Source organism: Mytilus californianus, unplaced genomic scaffold (genome assembly GCF_021869535.1).
Source record: "Mytilus californianus isolate M0D057914Y unplaced genomic scaffold, xbMytCali1.0.p SCAF_5, whole genome shotgun sequence".
Lineage (NCBI taxonomy): Eukaryota > Metazoa > Mollusca > Bivalvia > Mytilida > Mytilidae > Mytilus > Mytilus californianus.
In genome coordinates this window covers 63,329,069-63,351,563 of record NW_026262701.1, presented here as the reverse complement: position 1 = coordinate 63,351,563, position 22,495 = coordinate 63,329,069, and the positions used below count along the sequence as shown (strand labels likewise).

Here is a 22,495-nt window from a genome sequence, read left to right as displayed (position 1 = left end):
TTATTATCAAGTTGCTTATTTGATTTTCGTATATTAAGGAATGCGTTTTAACCATCTTTAATACATAAATACACAATCTCAAGATTATATATATAACGCAAATTTGATGATCTAACGTTGTTGGACTAAATTTGAGACGAATTATATATATATATATGGTGTTAGCCCTGTATAACCACGAGTTATCCGATAGAGAATGTCTGTCATAAAGTTGTCACATGTTTAGACGTGTATAATAAAATTAAAATTTGATGTGGCGGCAAGTTAATTCACATTATCATCCCTTACGACAGACAAAATAGCTGATCTGAAAAGTACATCATCTACTTGCCACTATACATCATGTACTGTGTTACAACCCTAGATAAAGCTGACGAGGAAAGGCATTACATCGACCACCGAAAGCTATATTTTTGTGTAGCTTAGGTGGTCGAGTGGTCAAGGGCGCTGGACACGGTGCAGGCGGTGTTGCCACGATGTCACAGACGCAAGGCTTCGAATCCCGCTGAGGGAAGAACAAAAATTTGCTAATGCAAATTTGATGATCTAACATTGTTGGGCTAAATTTGAGACGAAATATGTATATATATATATGGTGTTAGCCCTGTATAACCACGTGTTATCCGATGGAGAATGTCTGTCATAAAGTTGTCACATGTTTAGACGTGTATAATAAAATTAAAATTTGATGTGGCGGCATGGTATTTCACATTATCATCCTTTACGACAGACAAAATAGCTGATCTGAAAAGTACACCTACTTTGATATAAGAAGATGTGGTATGAGTGCCAATGAGACAACTCTCCATCCAGGTCACAATTTGTAAAAGTAAACCATTATAGGCCAAAGTACGGCCTTCAACACGGAGCCTTGGCTCACACCGAACAGCAAGCTATAAAGGGCCCCAAAAAATGACTAGTGTAAAACCATTCAAACAGGAAAACCAACGGTCTAATCTATATAACAAACAAGAAACGAGAAACACTTATGAACCACATCAACAAACGACAACCACTGAACATCAGGTTTCTGACTTAGGACAGGTGCAAAAAAATGCAGCGGGTTTAAACGTTTTAATAGGCGCCAACCTTCACCCTACCTGAAACAATAGTGTAACATCACAACATAGAAAGACAAACTATAAAATATCAATTGAAATGGCTTAACTCAATCAAAACACATATTAACAAAAACAAGTGAACATACACTGAACTGTATAATAAAATTAAAATTTGATGTGGCGGCATGGTAATTCACATTATTATCCTTTACGACAGACAAAACAGCTGATCTGAAAAGTAAACCATCTACTTGCCACTATACATCATGTACTGTGTAACAACCCTAGATAAAGCCGACGAGAAAAGGCATTACATCGACCACCGAAAGATATATTTTTGTGTAGCCTAGGTGGTCAAGTGGTCTAGGGCGCTGGACACGGTGCAGGTGGTGTAACGATGTCACAGACGCAAGGGTTCGAATCCCGCTAAGGGAAGAACAAAAATTTGTTAACGCAAATTTGATGATTCAACATTGTTGGGCTAAATTTGAAACGAATTATATGTATATATATATATGTTTGAACGTTGTTTTTAATTTAGACTTGTATATATATAGAAGTCTATAAAAAGGACCAACCAGCAAATTTGCTATGTACCGGATCGTCTAGAATAGACGATACTGTGCAGATAAGGAAAAAATTATATAAGTCTAGAGATTTGCACAACGATACTTATATAAGATGGTATAATACGAAGATGTTGTTATTAAATCGTGTTGACAAATATTTCGGCTTAACAAATAGCCTTCTTCAGTGTCAATTATTTTAACAATACTGATTATATGTATAAAAATAGCTCAATAATACAGTTAAGTTTTGGTCTATTGATTTAATCCAAAATCCTGAACATCATAATATAAAACAAAACTCAATACTCAAATATACGTGACTGTGTATGTTCACATCCAAAAATGAGTGAAAAATAAAACTTAGTATTTGTTATTTATGCCGTTTGGATGATGTACATTTAGTTCCTTTATCCAAAAGCTTTCCCGAACCTGTCGCTGGGCATCACTCCAGTGAATGCTCTGTTCAATCACTAGGATCTTCATGCGGTTAAAGTCATCAAGTTTGTGACCAGACTGTCTGAAATGCTGAGAAACTGGGAGAAGTGGCTTCTTAGAGATATCACTCCTATGGCCATTGAGGCGTTTGTGGAAAGGCTGCTTTGACTCACCAACATATTGGAGGCCACAAACCGAACATTCTAGAATGTAAATAACATTCATACTTTTGCAGTTAGCATTGCAAAATATCCTATAGTTATTTTCGGTTGCCTTACTGTGAAAAGTTGATGAGTGATGCATCTGTAGGCAGCATTTACAGCGTTTTTCATCACACGAACGACATTCTCCAGAAGTACACACAAAAAAAAAATTACTTAGTATTTATATTTTACTTAAATTAAGTATTCTTTTTTATTACATACCAATTACTCACTATTACTAGCAATTACTTATATTTTACTAGATATGAAAATAGTTACTTGAAACAAGTATTTGTTTTACTGAAAATGTGTGTCTATTAAAAAAAATACTCAAATTAAAACAAATACTAATAATGATTTTACTCACTTGAGTAAATGAATTACTTAGTCCTTAATTAAGTAATAACTTATGCAGTATGAAAGTTACTGGAATTACTTCTGATAACTTGAATATAAAACTTGTTATTACTAAGTAGGCTTAGGCACTACATAATTTTGTTTGCTTGCATAAGGCGTATTATATATAATAATAAATGCTTCCTATGAAATTTGACTCCATAATTTAACAATTTCAACATATGTAGGTTTCACAGTCTGAAAATTGCATAAATTTGGATAACTATTATAGCAATTTTCTTTAAACAGGCTATTATTTCAACTTGGAATTATTAAATTATGGAATTTGCATAATTTCTTGTGCTTGAAATTTTTTATAAATTCCATGTTTATTCTGTATTTTAATGTTCTGCGTGGTGCACAACACTTTCTATTACAAAGAAGATAGCATATTTGCAATAGAATGTACTGTGCCGCGCACAACACTATCTATACAAAAAACATTGTATGGAAAGTGTTATGCAATGCTTAAAAAATTATAATGCAGAATAAACATGGAATTCATTAAAAATTTCAAGCACAAGAAATTATGCAAATTCCATAATTAAAAATATTCCAAATTGAAATAATAGCCTGTTTTTAGATAATACTTTGAAATGCTTAAAACAATTGATTGGAATTACTAAGTATCATAATTACTAGTCATTACTTAAATTATTTTCATATCAAAATATCTTCAAATTATCATTATTAATTTTTGATATAATTTTTATAATGTTTACTTACATGACTTAGTCTTACTAAAATTGATAATTAAATATTTATTATAAATGTACAAAATTGTATCATATTTCCTGTATTTAATAAGCAGTTTTTGATTTGAGACTGAAAAAAATATTCAGCCAATCAGAATTAAGGTTTCATTTGACTTTGGTAAGCTATTTTTGAAAATTGGCTGGAACTCATTCAGATTTATATTTGAACAAAACGTATACTGAGTTTGTTGAAATACTTGCACGATTGACAAGCATGAAAGGAAATGAGAACCTCACAAAAAGGACACTTTGTGGGTATTCATGTTTCTGGCTATTCTTTGTGTACTAATTCAATTAAATGAAAATGTAACACAAAGAGATGCTGGGGAGGTAGCCCATGTTAACTTACAACAAACAAGAATAGAAATGGACTATAACAAAGGATATAGTATATGATAAATCTTTAAAAAGGTATGTTACTTTTTCAAATTATATGCATTTATAATAAAACAGTGTAGAATTTTTATTTTAATCTGTAAATATATTACATAAATATACAATTTATATGTAAAAGAATTACTCAAAACCTACAAATAAATTTACTGTTGCAAGTAATTGTACTTCCAGAAATTACTTGCCATAAGTAAAAGAATGGCTTACAAGTAGTACACGAATTACTAAGAGTATTAAAAGAAATATTCAAATAATTACTTACTATTATTAATAGAAATACTTAATGTGTATTAAAAAAATTACTTACTATCATTAAAAGAAATACTTAATGTGTATTAAAAGAATAACTTACTTTGATAAAAAGAAATATTTATATGTATTAAAAAAATTACTTACTATTTTTAAAAGAAATACTTAAAGTGTATTAAAAGAATTACTTACTTTAATTAAAAGAATTACTTACTTTTATTAAAGGAATTACTTACTATAATTAAAAGAAATACTTAATGTGTATTAAATGAATTACTTACTATAATAAAAAGAATTACTTAATAAATAGAAAAAAAAATACTTAGTATTTATTAAAAGAATTACTTAAGATACATTGAAAAATTACTTACATTTAATTACTAGGTAATTACTTGGCATTACTAGCAATTACTCATTTTTTGACAAACATTTTTACTTGTTTTTTTAACTTGATATGAGTAAAATAAATACTTTTTTTAAGTAAATTCAAGTAATTTATTTTTTTGAGTGTAATTCTATTATCAGACACTTCAGCCCGCACCAGCAGGTTCCGCAGACTATTGGGTTGCCTAAAAGCTATCATGGGAGGCTCGGGAAAAATCTTGGATAGTTTGGAATTTTTTTCAACTGTTTTCCAATGCTCACGAATGACACCGAAACTGTTTTTGAGAGATGGGTGGTAAGTAAGAACACATGGAGTCCTTTTATTTTTCTTTTTATATTTGTATTCTAACAGTTTACTCCTTGGAATAGTTTCCGCTTTCTGAAAGCCTTTTTGGATAGTTCTGTGTTTGTAGCCCCTTCTCTTCAAGCGGGTTTCGAGTTGACGTAGTTGTTTTTTGGTTGTTTCTGTGTTGGAACATATTCGCTTGACTCTGAGTGCCTGACTGTACGGGATGCTCTTAGTACAATGAGCAGGATGGCAACTTTTAGGGGACAGATATTGGTGAGTGTCAGTAGGCTTGGAATATATATCAGTGGATATGATGCCATCTGTGAGCGAGCTGGAGGTATCGAGGAAGGTGATTTTGGATTTAGATTTCTCATGAGTAAATTTGATACTTGGATGTATGTTGTTGGCATGAGTGATGAATGTATCTAAATCCTCGTCACTTTTATTCCATTTCATATCCACATCATCTATAAATCTAAACCAGGAAAGCGGTTTTTCGATGGAAGATTCAAGGAGTTGTTTTTTCTAATTTGCCCATAAATATGTTGGCATATGAAGGAGCCATTTTGGTGCCCATAGCAGTTCCATTAACTTGCAGATAATGATCTCCATCAAAAGTGAAGTTGTTGTTTTGAGTACCAGCGTGAGCATTTTGACAAGGCATTCAGTAGGTGGATATTTCACTGGTCGTGAATTCCAAACTTCTTTACATGTATCAATGCCATCTGCATGTGGAATATTCGTGTAGAGGGAGGTGACGTCCATAGAGACAAGTGTCGTGTCGGAGAGGAATGGATTTAAGGCCTGCAATTTTCTAAGATAATCGGTAGTATCTTTGATGTGAGATGGTAAGTCTTCAACATGTTGACGAAGATGGTAAGTCTTCAACATGTTGACGAAGATGGAAGTCAACGAATTCCGATATTTTTTCCGTCGGATGACCGTTCGCTGAAACTATAGGTCTTCCTGGGTTATTGGCCTTATGAATTTTAGGTAAAAGATAAAATCTGCCCGGTTTTGGATTTTCTGGTTTAAAATATTCTAGAGTCTTTTCATCGATGAAACCATTGTTGTGCATTTCTACCAAACTATCAGTTATTTCTCTGCTAAAAGATGTTGTAGGATCAGAGTCTAGTTTTTGGTAGAACCTTGCATCGCCAAGTTGTCGTTCAGCCTCTTGAATATAGGCAGATTTATCCATGACAACCACTGCACTGCCTTTGTCTGCAGGTTTAATGACGATATTGTCGTTAGATCGTAAGTTTTTCAGTGCAGTTTGTTCTTCCTTGGTAATATTGTCAAAAAGTTTATTGTTATTTCTAGTATTTCTAATAATGTCCGACTTAAAATTGTCAATAAATGATTCCAAGGTGGCATTTTTGCTCGGTTCAGGGATCCAAGTACTCTTTTTTAAAAATTTGTAGTTGTTCTCGTCTTCTGGAATTTCTGAGTCGCTATCCGAGCTTCTGTTGTTATTTTCCTTCGACGCGAAATATTCCTTAATGCGTAGACTTCTGGCAAAATTGTCAAGGTCTTCCGACAATTTAGTTTCATTGACAGGAGCAGGTAGAGGACAGAAATTTATGCCTCTCGAGAGAAGAGAATGTTATTTACATTCTGGAATGTTCGGTTTGTGGCCTCCAATATGTTGGTGAGTCAAAGTAGCCTTTCCACAAACGCCTCAATGGCCATAGGAGTGATATCTCTAAGAAGCCACTTCTCCCAGTTTCTCAGCATTTCAGACAGTCTGGTCACAAACTTGATGACTTTAACCGCATGAAGATCCTAGTGATTGAACAGAACATTCACTGGAGTGATGCCCAGCGACAGGTTCGGGAAAGCTTTTGGATAAAGGAACTAAATGTACATCATCCAAACGGCATAAATAAAAAATACTAAGTTTTATTTTTCACTCATTTTGGGATGTAAACATACACAGTCACGTATATTTGAGTATTGAGTTTTGTTTTATATTATGATGTTCAGGATTTTGGATTAAATCAATAGACCAAAACTTACCTGTATTATTGAGCTATTTTTATACATATAATCAGTATTGTTAAAATAATTGACACTGAAGAAGGCTATTTGTTAATTCGAAATATTTGTCAACACGATTTAATAACAACATCTTCGTATTATACCATCTTATATAAGTATCGTTGTGCAAATCTCTGGACTTATATATATATATATATATATATAAACGCCTAAAAAGTGTACGAAACAACACCAATATTAAAAGAAGGAAACAATAAATGTAAGTATCTATAAATATTTCGGAAAACAGATATCCTTCAGCAGTATGATTATGATGTAAAATGAATCATGTCAATCTATTCTGATTTAACTATAACAATCTTGAAATTTATACAATTAAAACCGAGCTAAAATTTCAAAAATGACGTAGGTTATATAGGTATTTACAACAGAGACTGCATAGTAATATGTAATATAACCCAAATGAAAAGCACTGCGCGATTTAGAACTACACCTTTTCATTGATCCCATTTGGTGCCAAAGTTTTTAATTTTCTTATCCAAAATCTTTCCAGAGTGAGTCTATCCTCCCTTGACCAAACAGTGTTGTGGTCTATGATTGTAATGGTCAGTCGATTGAGATCTGCCTTAGTGTGGCCAGGGGATCTCAAATGTCGACTGAGAGGAAGGTCTGGCTTGCATTCATAGTCGCTACGATAGCCGTTCATTCGTTTGTGAAATTTTAGAATTGTACAAGCGTTGTTCGGTTTTAATTGTATAAACTTAAAGATTGTTATAGTTAAATCAGAATAAATTGATATGATTCATTTTACATCATAATCATACTGATGAAGGATATCTGTTATCCGAAATATTTATAGATACTTACATTTATTGTTTCCTTTTTTTAATATCGGTGTTGTTTTGTACACTTTTTAGGCGTTTATATAATTTATTTATTGTTTACATGTATCGTTACTCGTATCGATCCAGCGCCCTCGTAAGAAAGATCGTTGACTAATATCTAGACGTTTTATATATATATATATTATAAATTGAGGTAAATTATATGGCCTTCCAAATACCGTTTCGATTCCTAACATCACTGAAAAGACATTAATTGTGGAAATCCGGATATGGTGTACCAATTTTTGCACCTTATGTTTGCGGTATACCATCTTTTCCGCAAGTTTATTGTTTTCTGTTTGGTATTAAATTAATATAATTTAGATCCATTTTGTTACATCTGGTGATTCGTTTATTTGGCAATCGCCATGGCAGTCAGCAGGGTTTAAGAACATCTGTTGTTCGACCTGCTAGTCAAATGCGTTTTGTTAAAATATACTTTTTCACTTTTGAGTTGCAAAAATTTGTTCACCATATCCGGATTTCGACAATTAATGTCTCTTCAGTGATGTTAGGAATCGAAACGGTATTTGGAAGGCCATATAATTTACCTCAATTTGGGATTGACTCTTGAATTTTGAAGCTGGAGAGCATTCTTCATCATGATATAGCTATCTTGGCTTCTAAGAGCAAGAGCGATATCATCCTCCTCGTCAGTTTTCATATTAATGTCACTTTCACTGGCTCTGGTGCTAACAATAGGGTGATGGTCTTTTTTTTTCAATAAGAGAAAGACGATTGAACAATTCCAGGTATTGTGCCTTAGCAGTTGCCTGAAATTGGGTCATGGAATTAGTCAATGCCTTTAAATTTATATCTTCTTTAATAGAAGATTCTTAAGGATTGACTTGACCAAATAGTCTTGCCCCTATGCCAATAAGGTGGTGTTCTTTAAGGGTCAAAAGTAGGCATGGCTGGGTTAAGTGGGTTAGGATAGTTAAATGGCCACCTAGAACCGAGAAAAGCATCGCTCCTCAAACCCGAAGGGACTGCACCACTACTTACCACAATGTTGTCTACAGGTCTACTAAATGTATAAGTGGTCTGGGGACGAGTCAATCTCAGTTGAGACCCAAATGAGTTTTTTTGTGAGCCAGTGAGGGAATCAGTTTGACAAGTAACAGTAGGTTCCAGGACATGACGGAACCATTCACAGTTTTATCAACTACCGCAGCAACAGATATGGGAAACAGCGAATTGTCAATTAAAGCCCTATCCCAAAACTCATCTGAGGTGGTAGCTGAATGCCACGGAGAAAGACCTAGGTCTTCTTTTCTTCTATTATTCATAATAACTCTAACTGTATTACCTTACTATAATACTTAATAACCAATACAATTGTACAAAATTATTTCAAACTTTCCACAATTCGAATTCAAATATTCATGCGCATTTTGCTCGTGCGTTTGCTGCAACAAAAACTGGAAAAGTGATGCAGGTAAAAAACACGCATGCGCCACATAGGGTAGGGTTGTCTATTGGGAGGTTTTCTTTGTGTTATGTCTCTTTCTGGTTCTTGTGAGCTGCAAGTGACTGTTATCTAAATTTATGATGGCAACATAGTTACTGTAATAAAATCTTTTTATATAGGGAGTGTAGATTACATTGTATACGATTATACAATATTGATATGGCCATTACACTAACATGACCAGGCAAAATATAAAGTTATCTACCAAACGCCTGAATCATAATAGAGAAGGCTTAATTGCTCGTGTTTCGTTTAAAAGATTTGAAAAAAAAATCATTTAATTTTGTACTAAAGTTCATAAAGGCATATATATTCGCTTTGATTTAGCCTTTTAGTGGAAAAGCGGCCTAATAACCAACCAATCAATCAAGACATGAACAGTGTTTGGCAAAAGAGGCTTACACAAATGTACACTTCTAAACTGCAGAAAAATGATATTGCCAGCTAAGCGTTAACATATATTGTAAACATTAATGGAGGTATGAGTATCTCTAACTGCTTTGATGATCTGTAACCTGAATTTCACCTCTACAATATAGCGGATACTTTTCATTAACAAAGCCCAATTTATTGTCGATAAGGACAGTAGGTAAATAGTCATGATTGGTTCGTGATTTTTCGAGTGGTTTGATGTGGTTTTTATCAATGCTTGTAACCAGGTTTTTTTTTTCTCGTGAATATAGAGTAAAATGTTAAGAAAAATACGTCCCTTCTGAAAAGTCGTGAAACCGAATCTTGAAATATATGTTATGTATGAGGCTAGCTGGTATTTGCGATAAAAAAAATAGTATTAGCAGCAATACAGTATTTTAAGTTATAAAAGTCAAACAGATCTCTAAAATGGTTTGATTTCAAAATATAGAAAGAAGCCCTTATTATACACATATGAATGTTTAAACCAAAGGAAATGCATTCATAGAATCTATATACCTTTACATTAACAGACACTTTTTATTGCATTTTCGAACTTTGTGTACAGGTGTTTATTCTGTGCAATATCATTTGTCGCAAAATTCGAAAATATAGCGACTCAGAAATGACAATGTTATGAGGGTTCAAAGTAATTAACGAATGCAATTTCTATTCAACACCACTTTACTTTAAACAAATATTTTTGCTCCAGTTGTCTGGACCAGTCAATGAGAATTGGAAGGTAATATTGTAACAACTGGAATTACTAAAATTTAGTTTTCTGTAACAAACTGTAATTTAACATTTGATCCTGAGAAAGGAAAACAACAACAACGTGTGCATATAAACTTTAATTAAGAAAACATGTAATGCAAAATATGTGTGACTGTAAGAACATTAACGTAAACTACTCATATTGTGACATTTGTATCTTTTACAGTTTTTCTATTTTGTTTGGCAAGTGCCCCTTCCACACTGTGTCTAAACTACCCCGGCAAAAATGTTTGGACTCGATGGTATCTAATATCCTGCACAGTGACGGAACATCAATGGACAGAGAAAAGGTAGTTTTCTGTTTATTTATTTGTTATTGTTATGATATCGAAGAATATTTACACATATATAACTGTTTTCTTTTGTGAGATGTAATATTTTCTACAACCGTTCTAGATTAAAGGAGAAATAAGTAAAAATGCACGTCAAAATGACGAATTGAGTGAACCTTGCCTCGAATTTGTTTAATTTCTCCTTAAATTGTTCACATGGTACAGAAAGAAAGGTACGGAAAGAAAGATATTGACATGGAGATTGCAAAACTAGTCACTTTGAGCACCTCAATCCTTGTATTTCAGCGTATGGAACGAAAGAAATGGGTCATGTCAAAATGGAAGCACCCGGTTTTGTCAATGTGTACAACCCGGTTTTGTCCTAGATTTCACAAGGCAGAACCCGGTTTTGTCAAAGAAAAAATACATAATCGCATAACAAAATTGAACTTCAGCAATTAAAAGCCAGTTTGGTGGCTGGTTGGAAAACCATTTCTTACAGAGGACAACCTGTTATTTATTTGAATCTGTAAACACTTGAATTCCTACTTTATTGGAACAAAAATAATTATAATTTTGCTTTGCATTAAAAAAAAATACTCTAACTGCGAAATAGATAGAAATGAAGGTTAAGCCGCAAATTGAGTTTTAAGCTCTCTATACGTTTTTTTATATGAATTATGTAAATTTTATTGTTTAAACTTAAAATTAGAGTTGATGGTCTTAAAAATTGAAAGAATGTGATTTTCTTGCAAAACAGGATGGTTATCTTTATAAGTAATCCAATGTACCTAGGGGTGTAATATTTCCTATGATCGTTTAAAATTAATCTTCTTAAGACTAAATGTTCATTATAAGGCATGATAATCAAACAAATGTATATGTGCTTGCAGAATCGCCATAGAAAACGAATGTTAATGGTGAGAAAAGGATTACAATAATCATGCATTAAAAATCAAATCTATCTATCCCTAATTGTAACTATAATACTAAGTATAAATTAGTATTATAATAGTCTCAGACCATCGCGAAAATGCAATAATGATTAGTTTATTAATAGTTGTATAAATAAACGGTTCTGTTATCTCTCCATAGTGTTATAATTATCGTACATTGACGTTGGTCTTTATATTATTGACAATATATAAGGACGGATTCAGGTTTTTCAAAGTGGGCGTAATTCAAACAGCTTACGCCGCCTGGATTCGCCACAGATGTTATATAACTAAATCGTATACCAACTTAAAATTTTATAAAAAAAATAAGAAAGCAGGGACACCTGCAAAATTGGATGTATGTCATTAGGATTATCATGTTTATTCTAAAAATTCACATTGATATTTTGGATTTGTCGAAATGCGAGACCAAGGGATGCAAATTCGTGGCGGCTTGAACTATTTGTATGAAGCTTCATGTGTCAGAAGTTAGAAGTCATGACTGCAACATACCTCGCACACAGATCTTTTATGTAACGATGTTTTTATCTGTCATATGTTCATTGCCCTTGACCTCATTTTCATGGTTCAGCGATTTCCCAACAAAATGAATAACTGATAATGGTTGATATCTATGATCAAGGTTAACATTTCGTGTTCAAGTCAGTATCTCTAATACCATAAGTAATAGGTCAACTATATTTGCTCTTATGGCGGACATGACTACTTAAGTGACCTTGAACTTATTTTCTTGATTAATTGGTAAATGTTAAGTGTTTTTTTTTTTGGTTGGTTTTAATGATTGTAATGTGTTCATGTACGTCTGGCAGGTTTCATCAGACCTTGACTTTTTATATGGTTCCATGAACAATGTTAATTTTATGAGATACTTTTATTAAATTATCTATCTTACAGACCTTCAAAATAATTTCGATAACGATCATTCCAGCAGTCGAGACATGTCAGTGCGTGCAGTCACTCTTGTATAAATAATACGTAGTATTTATTTTTGTTAAAAAAAACCCAATTGAAAATGTTTTGACATGTCTGATTAGTTTATCTCGTTCGTTTAAGCCTTAATTATGAAATGTTAGACTTTTTTCAATTCAAGAACGGTGCAATCTTGTTTGGAATTATTGGTTGGTTTTAGCTCACCTGACCCCAAGGGAAAAGTGAGCTTTTTTTATCACTTGGCCCCCGTCGTCCGTCGTCTTCCGTTAATTTTTTACATAATCTTCTCCTCTGAAATTACTGGGCTATAATACATTTAACAAACTGTATCCACTATCTTATGTCGGTTTTAAAAGGTCTAACGAACTTATGTTTAACTGTTTTTCATCATCATTGGGGTATCTAGTTTAAAAAGTTTTTGATGACCCTCGCTTCTCAACAAAGATGACCGACATGGCTTAAAATAGAACATAGGGGGTGCACGTTTTGTCTATTATTTGAAAACAACTATAGATAGAGAAAATTTTAACAGGGGCTGATATGTTCATAATGTTGATCTCTACCTTTTGTCCATACACATCAAAACGCTCACACGAATTCTTATAGAAGTTAATGTCCTTGAATGACAAATTTCTTCTTTTTTTTCCATTTTTGTCTATTATCTCGAAATATATAAAAGTTATATAGCAAAAATGATCAGCAAGACAATATATACGAATAAGTCGACTTGGTCGATATCCTTGTAAGAATTATTGACCTTTAATTACGATTTTTACCATTTCTTTGCGTTTTTGCCAATTATCTTACAAAAATCTTCTCCTCTTTAACAATTTAATTAAACTTGGCCACAGGTTTTATTGAGGTATCTGGTTTGAAAACCCACATGATCAGCCTTTTGTTAATTCATTTTTTTTGTTTCAGGGTACCAGTGTTAACGTTGTTTTTCATAAAATAAACAAAACCGAGTTCTATACATAGACAAAACCGGGTCATTGTGTAGTAAACAACATTGACAAAACCGGTTGCTTCCATTTTGACATGACCTATTTCTTTCGTTCCATATGCAGAAATACAAGGATTGAGGTGCTTAAAGTGACTAGTTTTGCAATTTCCATGTCAATATCTTTCTTTCCGTACCATGTGAACAATTTAAGGAGAAATTAAACAAATTCGAGGCAAGATCCACTCAATTCGTCATTTTGACGTGCATTTTTACTTATTTCTCCTTTAATCTAGAACGGTTGTAGAAAATATTACATCTCACAATAGAAAATAGTTATATATGTATATATATTCTTCGATATCGTAAAAACTACAAATAAATAAACAGTAAACTACCTTTTCTCTGTCTATTGATGTTCCGTCACCGTGCCGGATATTAGATACCATCGAGTCCAAACATTTTTTGCCGGGGTAGTTTAGACACAGTGTTCCACTTGTTTACTAAACTCGTTTTACTTTTTAACATACTTTTCATAGATTGTAAGGTGTCTGCCACAAATATTCATATACCTGAGATTATGTTTCAACCACCATAAGTCATGAAAGTTATTTAGAACGGCAATATTTAAGATATTTCATCGTTCTCCACTATTTTTCTCCATTCCCTGTAAAAAGCCATCACTGATCATGTGACCGCTAGGAAAAATATTTTTGGTGTTGCCAATACATACTTTAAACATATAAAGTAATATTTCAGAGTAAGAAATACAAGTAATTCTTTTAATAATTTTATTAAAGCTCTCCCAATTTTACCTGAAATGGAAAAGTTTAGAGGAACTATATTTTTAACCAGTTTACTGCTGGAATTTAGAATAAATACTCGCGTCGTCTGCTAAACCTAGGCACTGCCAGAACTTAGAAAACGTTCTTGTTTATAAGTTTTCTACCTATTTTTTGATGAAGTTAAATACAGATAAATTTAGGACTATGTAATTTCTATTTTAAAACTAATAGGTAGGCATTTTTGTGTACATCCTATATTTTAATTCTTATTGTGCCGTTTTTCCTGTCAGGATCTTGTTTCTGCGGATAACTTGTTAGCTCAAGTCTAGCTATAAGCTGTTTAACCAGAAGCTATTCAACAGATATAATATTCTGCGACTCTTTTCACAAAAAAATCATACTATTAAAATTGATCGTAAGTTATACTGAAATGTGTATGACTTACGAGTATTTTTACTCTTAAGATTTTTTGTGAAAAGAGTCGCTGGCCATTCTGAACTGTTTATGCCTATATCATATGCCTTTTATGCTTATCATTTTGTTGAAGTTAAAGAATAAACATTAATATAAGTAGATTTAAGGAAACAAGAAATGTTTTTATTTTAAAGAAAAGTAAAGTAGCGGCAGTTATCCCCCCCACACTGAGTGACCTAAAATTTCTCGAACCATTCCACTCCAATGCATGTAATATTGATTAGTCATCAGCATTTGTATATAAATAAATAGACTATACGCTTACATCTTGTGCTTTGCAATTGAACCATAATATGAAATGAACATCGCCTGGCATCCATTTGTTTTCGGAGTTAGAAACCCGAGATGCAGAATTCCTGCGGAAAGAATGAGCCAAAAAATTGATAACAGGCTCGCCACAATTACTCGGCCTGTGGCGGCGGTTTGTACATGAGATGTCAATTTTTCCATACATCCCGTGGTCGTACCCACAGCCTATTCGTGTTTATTTTAACTTCGACGTTTGGTGGATTATTTGTATAATAAATTTGTAAATACGTTAACGTTTCCAGTTATATTTTTATCGCAATTTCGTAGTCAGTTCGTTTTCTGTTGTATTGAAAAATTATGAAGAAATGGACATTACGACCGCATTTAAATTATAATAAATGAAACACAATTACTGTTGTATTTTTTAACAAATTAGAAATGTCACACGGGGAAAGGGACGACAATGAGAGGCAACCAATATTAAAACTTCGAGAGTAATCTGGAGACAGAGAAATTACGTTCCAACGGATCCCAGATCCGGGCGGCAGCGCTATCGCCGGTGACGACGAGGAAGCTTAAGTGAGCTAAGGTGACGTGCCGACGAGAGGCGAATATCGAAACGAAGGCGAGAATGTTCGACCTAACGAACACATAAATAAACCAAACCAAACAGACTTCCCAGACAGAAACCTAAACTACCCCGAGTATCAAAGCAATCAATGTTGCAGTAACCAGTATGTTTACCAAGAATACCAGGAGACACCGTGAGTGGAACTACCATAAAACCTGGGCCATACAATGGAAAGGACAGTTGGGAAGAATACATATCACACTTTGAAAACTGTGCTGATCTTGGAAAATGGGGTGAATCTGAAAAAGCCCTGTTGCTTGCTGCTAGCCTACGGGGACTAGATAGAACCTTCTATATTACTAGCACTAAAAAAAGGTCATATTACTTATTAGTAAGAAACCTTGAGCAGAGATTTGGAAACGCTAGACACCAAAATATATGGCTCTCGGAATGTGAAACCAGAACCAGACAACCTAATGAATTTATTGCAAATTTTGGAGATGGTTTACGTCAAATGGCACAGAAAGCATACAGTAACCTAACTACAAGGGCCCAAGACGTCTGCGCACTAAACCAGGTATTACAAATATTTCCCTTGAGATGAAATGCCGTTGCAAAGATAAAGAATGTCGTTCAGTAACTAAAGCAAGAGACCTAATAGAGAGATATGAGTTTTTTTTATCAAGGGAAGATAATTAATAAAAACAAAATTACTAGAGGAGACCAATACAAAATAAAAAAAACCCAGCCATGATTTCCCATCTAAAGAAAATCAACCATATCAGGCCATTGGAGAAACTGTATAAGAATATATATATATATATATATATATATATATATATTACCAAGTAACACCAAATGAAAATATAACCTCATAAAAACAGACAAAAAAGACAGCTTGCAGTTCCATGCTAATAGGTACCACATGAATACCTTAACTTACCATTGGGTTCAATCTATATTTTACAGAATGAGACCATTAAACTTGGATGAATGCTGGATATGCCACCAATAGTTTCCAAACCAGAAAACATTGAAAAGGCACCTTTCCAGTAAGGGGAAACACGGAGGTCGCATTTCAGTTATATGTTTAGAGTGTTTTCCCTATGAAAAAAGGTTTTCCAGAATCAGTGACCTGAAGTGCCACGTGGAGGAAAATACCAAGATGTGGGGAAGCAAGTGGAAAAAAACTTTCTATCTATCAGAGGCTTACTATTTACTAAGAAATGTTATCACGAACATATATTTTACTTGTCAAGATCTTTCTTATTGGTATCAATATCATATGTCACATTATTTAAAAATTATTCAAAGCAGAACCAACAGGAAATTCCAAAATCATGTGCAGTCCATCTTAATATTGCGAAAATTAGGAAATAATATTTTCGCCTTTTTTGTTGGAACTTCAGAATAAAGAATTATGGACCAGAAAAAAGAGGAGATAAACAAATTAGAATAGAAATTATTGGGGTGCTACATTCTAAAAGTAAAGTACAGCATGCATACTAGAAACAGCATCAAATAGTTGCCCCTCTGGCTATATCAAAAACTATTTAATCATTAATGTGACAGTTGGAACCATGAAATAGTGGTAGAGGTGTCATTATAATATGTAGGATTCAAATCATACAATCTGACGTCATATTAGATTTTAGAATAAGGTTCCAAATCTTCTTCTTCTTTAAAAGAGAGGCAAAAGATACCAAATGGATATTCAAACAAACATACTGACAATGCCATGGCAAAAAAAAAAATACGACGAAAAGACCAGCAACAATACACAAAACACAACATAGAAAACCAAAGACTGAGCAACACGAACCACGGGGATGATCTCCGGTGCTCCAGAAGGGTAAATATACAATATATATGTACCATCAAGAAAGCTGGTGATTAATTACTGTTGCACCATGGCTAGGCCTATTTACAAAAATTAATCAATAACGTAAATAAAGCAGTTTATATGCGCCTCTAATTGAAGTTTTTCTGTTCTCAAATCTACGTCCAGTTCTTGGATAAGATCTCACGCCTTTTAACAAATTTAATTGTAACATATGAAATAAAAAGTTTATAATTTAAGTAAATTTATCAAAATTATGATTTCATTATTTCATCATTCGTTTAGATCTAAAAAAAATAATGATACCAATTTCATTTGAAATACTACTGTTGTATTGGTCCATTGCCAAGATAATAATTCTTTATCTTACCTCCTATACATTTCTAGGAATATCATTGGTTAAAAGTGACCGCGTGGAGGCCCTGTATATTTAATATGGGGTGAGTGAGCGTGGTTTATTTTAATACACGGTAAGTAGTGTGTTACGTCCCTTCATAAAAACAACACGGCATTGAACAAAAATTTGAAACGTTACGCCCGGGCAATAGATGAAGAAATTGATGATGAACGATTGAAAATAAATGCAAAAAACACTTTAAAAGCTAACAAGTTGTTATTGTTGGCATTTGTTTTTGTATAGACCAATGGCAGAAGGTTTTTTATATTGAAGACTTGATCGCTTAATATGCCACTAGTCTAAATGACACAAGTAAAGATAGTCGGTTAAACAAATTCGTTACACAGTGTTCTAGTGACCTAATACGATATATACTCTTTCAGAAAAGAATCGACACATTATATAAACAGCTGTCTATCATTGAAGAATATATGTTGCCCTCTATAGATATCTTTTTCTTGTCTTTGTTGAATGGTTGCTGTTGAATTTTCTACATAAGGAAATGCCTGTACCAAGTCAGGAATATGACAGTTGTTTTCCATTCGTTTGATGTGTTTGAGGTTTTGATTTTGCCATTTAATAAAGGACTTTCCGTTTTGAATTTTCCTTGGAGTTCGGTATTTTTGCTATTTTACTTTTTGTATAGATGTTTATCTTAGCTCCTTTACATTTCTAGGAATATCATTGGTTAAAAGCGACCTCGTGGAGACCGTGTAAATTTAATATGGGGTAAGTAGGCGTGGTTTATTTAAATACACGGTTAGTAGTGGTGTTACGTACCTTTGAAAAAAACAACACGGCGTTGAAGAAAAATCTGACCAATGCAAGTAAGTTATTTGTATTGAAGACTTGATTACTTTTATAGGCCACTAGTCTAAATGCCACATGTTAAGATCGTCGGTAAGAAAAATTTGTTACACAGTGTGCTAGTGACCTAATACGATATATATGGTGTCATTCTCACCCTATATGGAATTTACTGACCCCAAATATATCGTATTAGGTCATTAGCACACTGTGTAACTAATAATCTACCCACATCATCTTTTATCCATATGAATATGAAAGTAATAAGGCAACGTAGATCGAGTGGATCAACGTCTTCCACACTAAATATCAATGTCCATACGAATTGTTTTTGTGTATTCATTTATGCATGCACGTTCTATTACATGTATTATGTATTAGTTGACTATTTGGGACAAAATGTTGTATCTTTTCATAATTCAACTAAATCATTATGATTTGTTACATATACAATTATATACTACATATATATATATATATATAAATATTGTTTGTGGTGAGCCAAATTGGTAAGAAAATACCCTAATTTTTGAGATCTTTTGCTAAAATTTTCCATTTTTCACTGTTTGTTCATTTTTGTTTAATTTCCTTTTTTTTTGCATTAGAAATCCCCATCCGAAATATATTATTTCTACAATCTTGACAATTATCATTGTGCTAATTTGTTGAATTACTGGAACGATCCAAAATAATGAGCAACCACACAATTTTGTTTCTCTGCTTAAAATCAATCCTTTAGTAATTAATAACGGTTAATCAGTTTTACAAAAATATATATATTATTCATGCCATCATTAGGTTTGTTTATATTTTCCCCCTGAAATATGGTTTATTGAAATTCTTCCACAATTTTGTTTTTGTAGTAAGTAATAATCCCTTTTTTAAGAAATGCAAAAAATTGTATTACTGAAAACAGAAATAAGCATGCGAACCGAAAAGATTTGGGACACCACTATTTTCATTCGGATTTACTAATCAGATGCGGATTCAGGATTAAAAAATTAATTCTGCCTCTGCTATTTATCATGAAATTTAATGTGTTACTGTGTATCTTTTACATGTCATGATTTTTCATATTGATATCATATTTTAAACAAGTGGCTATATGATGAATTTTGCAAAGACAAATTCATAATTGATATAGTATCTGAGGTCATTAAATAATCATGTTACATTATTTTTGTAAACAAACCAACAAGACATGTGTAGAACTTCTCAAATCATGTGCTGTGCAATCCATTTTATTGTTTTATGCTATTTGATGATAGTGCGAAAGACAAGAATAACTGAATAACCTCCTCTTTTTTGTTGGGAACGCTAGAAATTATTTGCAAACATCGTGTTAAGCAATAATGCTTACGGTTGTCTTGTAGGGGTTTTTAGAATAAAGAATAATTTATAGACAAGAAGATAGAGAGAAAAACAAAATTATCAAAAAAAAAAATACATATCGCGCACTAATTCCAATATGCCTGGATTGATTTCTTTAAAACTGAACGTTATTGTTGGGATTGATAAAAGGAAGCTTTCGATTTTTGGATTTTTTCGGTTTTTCCGTTTCAGTGTTACGGGACTTCAATTGCCAAAATTTATTACAAATTTATTGGAATTGATGAACATATCACACCTTTAAATTTTGAAAAGTTTTCGATATGTCATTCAAGGGTTATAGGTCTTTAAGTGTCAGATAAATAAAGGCCTTTTTTAAATGTCATGCACTAGCTATAATATGCTCGGATCAAATTACTACAAACTTATCAAAGTTGTTGGGATTAGTGAATGTACACAAAAATGTACTCTAGATTTTGAAAATTTTCTGGTACATATAAAATTTTGTTTCTTTTCATAATTCAATTAAATCATTATTATTTGTTACATGTACAATTATATACTACATGTATATATATAAATATTGTTTGTGGTGAGCCAAATTGGTCAGAAAATATCCTGATTTTTTACAAGAGTAAGGAAAGATGGTTGAATGATATTGATTCGTGGAACCCACTTCGAATTCTCGATGCCAAAATGTTCGTTAAATGTGTAAATAAAAAGAAAGTACTGAAAATGCTGGAAATTTACCCATGAGAATACCATTGTTGCGACACATCCCAGAAAGGACTGTCCAAATGCAGCGCCAAAATTCTAATTTTGCATAATAAAATGTGTATATGTAAACTGCCACTTGTATTGATATTTTTCTCTTATCTGTACAGCATACAGCCAACGCACAAGTAGAAGAAAACTGCAGATATTTATGCATTACAATGTGCAGTGCTTGAAAAAGAACTAGGGTAGAACACATTACAAATTGAATTATCAAAGAAATTGTAATGTTAAATTGACAATTTAGATACTGGGCTGATATGCATAAAACCATTTAAGATAAGATATCCAATCGTAGTACTAATTTATGGTAGGACATGTAGAAAAATCTGTCCGTTCGGAACAAATCTTAACTTAAGTAGTTTTATGCATATCAGCCCTGGTGTATAAGAACTACTGTCATTTCTGGGGCAGTGATTGCATCAACATAAAAAAATTGATGGCACATGACAAATTTCAGGGGTATAGACCCTATTTCATTTTATGTTTGATTTTACCTTGAACGTTTCTTGTTTAGCCCATATGCTATAGAGATGTCAACTCAGTATGGAAATACTACATGTACATGAGTACATGTTGATTTTATTAAGCGATACTTGAGTACGCGCTCCGAATGAAAAACGTTAACTAAATGGGAACACAATTATGTAAATTTTACGTTTTGTGGGTCGTTGTCTATTGGACGTTAAACCCTATACATAATAAGCACATACTTACAACTTCTCGTCCAATCAAATTGCTTATATTTGCCTTCTAATTTTTATAGTACATACTTTTCCCGTGTACTAAGTAACTACGCATGAATGACCACAAGGGTAAGATTTCATTGTATCGTAATCAAGATATTTAAAACAAAAAATTGCCACTGGCTATTTTGAAATAAAATGCTGTGTTCCAAATTAAATTAAATAGTTTGTAATTAGTTTTCACATTGATTTTTAAATATCCTGCTATTAAAATCTTTGGATCTTAAAAATGTTTTTGACAATTGCAAATTTTATCATTTAAATAAAGGGTAATACATATGGTTCTTTATACCTTGATAAGAGTACAACGATATCTTAAAATTATGATAATGTATCATCCATGCAATTACTTTGTACACAGAAAAGTGTGTACTATGAAACCTTGTGAAGGAAAATTAAAGCAACTTGGTGATAATTTTTTAAACTTTCTTAAGGAAAGTGATCTATTTCGTCATGAATTGATTGATTTATTGATTATTGGTTGCTTAATGTCCAGTGGCAAATATTTCATGCATGTTCAGGACGATGTCATGAATTGAAAAACTGTGATGATGTCTGAAGATAATGTGCCACCTATATATATATATATATATATAAACATAAAAATCTAAATTGAAAACAACGTTCAAACCTATGATTGCGTTGGATAAAAACCGCAATTATATATAAACATGTATAGCTTCCACTGCAATTTCATAATTGCCTGCTTTTGGTCAATTTATTTTGTCATCTTACCTTGTAAGAAGAACATGTATAGTAAAACACCGCTTTATATCAGTATACATACTTACATCAGCAGCTACCATCTTTTCATTCTGGAGTGAAGGGCCTTTTGAAATCACATATTTTACAATGATACTAGTGAGTAGATTTACAAAATTCGTTAATGAGCTCCGTTTTACAAACACCTGTGATACAAGTAGTCAGCCAAAATAAACTATCAATAGACCAATTAAAAGATTACTCGAGTTGTAAATATGTGCTAAATTGGATAGTCTATGGAAAGGTATATACTATGAAATTAAGAGCTCGGGGCAAGCCCCTCGCTCTAAATTTCATAGTTTATACCTTTCCATAGACTAATCTAGACTTAGAATATAGCAAAGTGCTCTCGACCAATGAAATTATAGGATTTGATGTCTCTTAATTG

The 22,495-nt window shown here is 32.7% G+C and overlaps 1 protein-coding gene across 1 annotated transcript in view; it reads right to left on the bottom strand.

Annotated features, from left to right (window-relative positions):
* LOC127701153 (tyrosine kinase receptor Cad96Ca-like) overlaps window positions 1-22,495 on the bottom strand; it is a 359,749-nt gene that overhangs the window by 329,546 nt on the left and 7,708 nt on the right. The gene's annotated exons all lie outside the window — the stretch shown is intronic.